The sequence below is a fragment of the Pituophis catenifer genome, unplaced genomic scaffold (assembly GCF_029215685.1).
Source record: "Pituophis catenifer annectens isolate HBS135680 unplaced genomic scaffold, rPitCat1.0.hap2 SCAF_3, whole genome shotgun sequence".
Lineage (NCBI taxonomy): Eukaryota > Metazoa > Chordata > Lepidosauria > Squamata > Colubridae > Pituophis > Pituophis catenifer.
The window spans coordinates 133,401,706-133,407,829 of NW_027256883.1; positions in this window are offsets into that span (position 1 = coordinate 133,401,706).

The window sequence follows — 6,124 nt, forward strand, 5'->3', positions numbered from 1 at the left end:
ATTTGTTTATCCAGTTGCCTCTTTCGAGATCTTATTTCCTCTTTATTATGCTGTAAACATGTCTGCCTTTGTATCTACTGCCACGGTCAGCAAATAATTTTGCTAGATGCCTAACTCGGAGAAGGAAGTGGGTAACTGGCAGTTAAGTTTGACTCCCAGAAAAAAATGCTTATGAACAAATTCTGGGGCCACAGACATTATTTTTCCAGACAAGCAACTTAGTTCCTGGGTAGATACACTAAACAATCGGGTAAGCTAACTATGTTTAATTCTTACCTAGGGGTAATTTAGCCATGATTTAACCATATTTCCTGCAAGGCTAAAATGTAATTGACTAGATGGAATCCCCTTAGCATCTAAGAGATTACCAGTTACTGATCTCTCAAATGAGGGATGCTCAGACGTATCCTCAGATTGATAATGAGACGGTTAGACAATCTGTTACTCATTGGGTCATCGTTTCAGAAATGTTTTCTTACCTAGACTGAGAAACAGAATGACCACAGGTGGGCAAAAGAGTAGAAGAAGCAGGAGTAAATTCAGACTTCCTGCCAGCTTTATCTTTTGGGTTTTCTTGTGAGAAGCTGATAAGGAGCATCAGAAATTCTTCCTCTCCTCTCCTCTCCTCTTTGTAGGTGCAAAAGTATAGATTTATTGTGAATAGGTGCACATTTCCCATGAAATAAAACTCTCTATTAATGTTCCCCCACCCCAGCATGATAAAAATATTTTTGTGAAACTTGATCCGATTCCTATCCCATATACATTCAGAATTTAAAACTCTATGGTTATGCATAATGAACAGAGCAGTCTCTATTATGTATTCTTGTAAGTAATTTTGCAGAAACTGCATAGGCTTCCAGTCTACGGTCCATTCAGTTGGGTGAACTTTCCTTTTGCTGTGCTAGGATTGAAGGATAGCCGGAGTAGTGGTCCTTTAGCAACTGACACATTTAGTGTCCATTCACAGTTATAACTGTGATGAAAAATAACTACGCGACTGATGCTTACAAGTTATGACATTTGCAAGTCTGTAAAAGCTTAAATAAGATCAGAAGCACATTCGGTTTCTACTTAGCAACTGTTTCACTTAACAGTTGACTTGCCAGTTGCAATTGTGGTTGCTACATGGAAACTATCTCTAGTACAACTCTTACCATTGCTTGTATGAACAGTTGCCTTGAGAAACTAAAGAACAGGCTAGAGTAAAAATAGTTCAACTACAGCCGACATACAGGTAGTCCTCAACTTACGAGCACAATTGAGCCCAAAATTTATGTTATGTGAGAAATTTGTTAAGTGAGTTTTGCCCCATTTTACGACTTTTCTCATCACGTTTGTTAAGTGAATCACTGCAGTTCTTAAATTAGTAACCCGGTTATTAAGTGAATCTGGCTTCCCCATTGACTTTGCTTGTCAGGTGGTCACAAAAGGTGATCACATGATCCTGAAATATTGCAACTGTCATAAATATAAGTTAGTTGTCGAGAGTCTGAATTTTGATCATGTGAGCATGGACATGCTGCAACAGACATGTGAAAAATGGTCATAAGCCACTTTTTCCTGTGCCGTTTTAAAACTTCAAATGGTCATTAAATGAACTGTTGTAAGTCAACGACTACCTGTAGTTGTTTTAGGTTTACAGAGAATCCTTGACTTACGACCACAATTGAGACAGGAATTTATGTTGCTAAACAAGGCAGTCATAAAGCGCAACATCACACGCCCGCATTGCTTAGTGATGACAATCTTGGTTGATGTCTTAACTCCAGACACACATGAGTCATTAAATGAAAAGCAGAGGAAGTTCCAGGTAAAGAGTGTGGAGATGTTGCAAGCAACTGAAGAAGATTCTGGGATGTCTAGAGCAGGCCAGACACAAATTGGGATGTGTCTGTGTTCTGCAGTATAATATGAATTCCGGGAAGCCAGGGAAAGAGATTGCAGTGCCTGTCTGCACGCATTTAACATTGGGGAGCCAGAGAAAGAATATGCTTCAGTTTAGAGCAGGGATCCCCAACCCCCGGTCCATGGACCGCCACGGGTCCACAGCGTGCCAGAAACCGGGCAATGCAAACAAGCGAAGCCCCATCTGCGGGATGCAGGCAGTATGCAAAACCACGCCCCCTCTGGTCCGCGGGAAAAAACTCTCTTCACGGAACCGGTCCCTGATGCCCAAAAAGTTGGGGACCACTGGTTTAGAGGCTTCTTGCCACCCTGTGACTCTAGGGCTGCCAGAAGCCCAAGTTCAGCACAGCACAGCACAAAGCCACAGCCACCCCAGCTCAGCAGAGCAGCTATGCCCCAGGAAGCCCTGGCAGAATGGCACAAGGCTGCAGTGCCTTGGAAAGCACATAGGGGCTTCTTGGCATATCGTATTTCTGGGGCTGGAAGAAACTCCAGAGCTGCAGCGCAGAACTAAGTCCAGCCCCAGCCTGGCTGAACAGAGTGGCACGAACGGGCTATTCATTGCCTCAGATGGCCCCAGCCAGCCAAGCCTATTCCTACCTGCAGCTGCCCTTGCCATTTTGGCACTCCAAAGCCCCTGCTGTCTGTGCTCTGTTGTCCTAGCTAACCATTGCCATCTTCTTGGCCCCGCTGCAGACAAAGCATGGGTGACCTGGCCCTTCAGGAGGCAGTCCCCCCCCTTCAAGTTTCATGAGGTCATCACCTTGCACAACCTGGTGAAGAGCCAGACTGGGCAGGTTTGGTCAGATACAGGAGAACCAGTGGTGGGTTGCTACTGGTTCGCCCCAAATCGGGCAAACTGGTAGCGGTGGGAGGCTCCGCCCACCCGCTTCTGTGCATGCGCAGAAGCATCATGCGTGCGCGCACACACACAAGCGAAGCAGCAGCAAACTAAATTGAAACCCACTACTGAGGAGAACGAAGAGTGAAAGTCAACTAAGGGACCAGGGATCCTGAGACGCAGAGGCCAAAAGGCCATATATTGTACATAGGTGGGGAATTGAAGCACCCCCATGGACATTGGTGCAGCAGGTGGCTGTGAAATGCCTGAATTTTGAGCACATGAGAACCCTAAAGGGCAGGTCGTAAGTTCGTTCATTCAGTGCTGCCCAGCTTTGAATAGTAGCTGAACAAATGGTCATAAGTCAAGGACTACTAGTATAAGCAACTTCCAGAACGCTAACTCCACTCCCACCCTCCATCATGGAGGGAGAGAGCCTTGGGACAAAATAGGCGAAGAAGAAAAGAACAACTAATAACATTACCTTTTATGGTGCAAAACGACTGCAGGTAGTCCTCAATTTATGACCACAATTGAGCCTCAAATTCCTGTTACGTCAGACATTTGTTAAGTGAGCTTTGCCCCATTTTACGACCTTTCTGGCCACAGTTGTTAAGTCAATCACTGTAGTTGGTAAGACAATTGTTAACTGAATCTGGCTTCCCCATTTATTTTGCTTGTCAGGTCGCAAAAGGGGATCACATGACCTTGGGACACAGCAACGGACGTAAGTATGAACTAGTTGCCAAGCATCTGAATTTTGATCATATATATGATCATGGGGATGCTACAAAGGTCGTAAGTGTGAAAAGTGGTCATAAGTCACTCTTTTTCAGTGCTGTTGTAATTTTCAGTGGTCACTAAATGAACTGTTGTAAGTCGAGGACTACCTGTATTCAAATGCTGCCCATCATAGGGACTTTCCCCTGTTCCACATCCACAATTTGTTCCGCGCCCCCATTTGCTTTCTTCTGGTCCCCAAATCATCACTTTATAATTTTAATGTTTTCATTTGTTGGGATACGAGAAGGGCGGCAAATAAATTTCATAATAAAATAAAAAATAGATAACGTAGGGAATTGAAAATACTTTGCTGTTCCAGTGATAAAATAATGTTTTCCTTCCGAAGAAGCCATTAGCCATCGATGGTTTTGATGCTACCTGATGTGCTTTGCAAATCATTTTTTGGACAGCAACCCTTACAGGATCAGCTCAACAGCTATTGGCTACTTTATACTGGTTCAGACATATTGCATCCTCCTTCCTGCAGCCTTTTAGAGCAATATTGCTTTCAGAAACATACTGGTCTGTTTCTTTCAAACCAGATACTTCCCTAGTAAACGTAGTCCTCAACTTACAACAGTTCATTTAGTGACCGTCCAAAGTTACAACAGCACTGAAAAAAAGTGATTTATGGCCATTTTTCACAGTTACAACCTATGCAGCATCCCTATGGTCATATTTATGACCGTGGCTGTGTCCCAAAGTCATGTGGTCCCTTTTTGCGAACTTCTGACAAGCACAATCAATGGGGAAGCCCTCACTCAACAACCGCGTGACTAATTTAACAACTGCAGTGATTCACTTAACAACCGAGGCAGGAATGGTTGTTAAAATGGGGCAAAACTCACTTAACAAATGTCTCACTTAACAACAGAAATGTTGGGCTCAACTGTGGTCGTAAATCAAGGACTACATTTATTTACCAGTTCTCAAAGCTGTTCCCCGACTTGGGATAGCCCAAATAGCAGCCGGTCAGCAGCGATTGCGGGGAAGGACTGTGCCTTGAAGCAGTACAGAATATAGAATTGGAAGGGACCTCGGAGGTCTTCTAGTCCAACCCCCTGCTCGAGCAGGAGATCCTACACGTTTTTAGACAAGTGAAAGAGTTTCCTCTTTTCTTGCAGGTCCTCCCATATCTGGCAGCACTTGGAGCCACTTTAGAATTTAGGCTGTTCCAGAAAAGCCTTATATATCAAAAGCATCAAGGTCAGCAGTTGATAAGTGGGGGGTGCTTGCACAATTTTATAGTAGTGGTGTTCTGAAGAGGTGAAGAGTAGGTTTGTACAATAGCCCACCCCAGGCTCCTGTTTGGGTTGATCCTAATCTTCTGGCTTCCCTCTTTCCCTATCCTCTGCCAGCCCCACAGCGAACATCCAGCCCAAAAGGAGGCAATTCTGACATTACAAGCTAAACCATAGATCTAATCATCATTACCAGTAGTCATAGCAGTGATGTGACTGACAAGACTTTTTTCTTTCCCCTGCTGGCTTTTAACAGTAGAGGGAAGTCATGGGCATTTTTCTCCGCATGGGAAATGTGGCTATCCATCTCATCCTACAAACTAGGATATAGGCAGATGAGAGACTGATAGTAATAATAATAATAAAAGTAATTTTAATAAAAATAATTTGATTTTTTTAAAAAAATAATATGTAATAATTTAATAAATATTAATAAATATAGAAAATAATTTAAATAAATAAATAAAAAGTAATAAATTATTTATATTTTTAATCATTCATTAAAATTTTAATACTCTTTTCAAAATTAAAAAAAGATAAATTTAATAACAACGGGAACAGCGACATTCTTGCTGAGTTAATGTTTAGCCAGAAAGGCAATCCCAGAGTGATTAGTTCTCACCCAAACGTTTAAGACAGAAATCACAATCCTTGGGGTTCACACAACGCTCTAAATTAAACTCGATTAAACCTTTGGATTAGCTCTTCAATTTAAAAAAAAAGAAAAAAAGTGGACTCCTTTCCTTATTTTGACCTGATTTTCTGTAGCTGGCACCGGATTCTTTAAAGGCAACCAGCCGGCAACTCGCGGGTTTCTAAAAGGAAGCCGACCTCGCCGTCTTAGACGGGGCTCTTGTTCCCTTTAAGGACCGTCTGCGTGCAATTCCGCCAAGTACACACGTGCAATTCAGGCACGGCGCGCTCCAGCTTGCACCCTTCTCCTTTAGGCCTGTATCCGCAGCTCCGCGTCTCTCTCTCGCCCCCCCCCCCCCCCACTTTATCCCGCGTCCCCCCTTCATCATCGGGCTTTATTTTGTCAGAGGTCTCCGGTGCAGATTTGAGGTGTATGTATGTGTGTGTGTCGGGGGGGGGGAAGGTTGTCCTCCCGACGGCAGACGCTGGCCTTGCACACCGGGATTGCGCCTGCGCGCGCGAGTGACACACACACACACACACACACACACAGAGACGGACGGACACACATAGACACACGCAAACACACATATTCTTCCCCGCCAAGGGACATGGCCCCGTTTCTTGAGAGCGGAGCGGCTCGCGGGGTCTAGGGAAGGGAGAGGGGCGGGGGGCGGGGCGGGGCGGGGAAGGAAGGAAGGAAGGAAGGAAGGAGAGA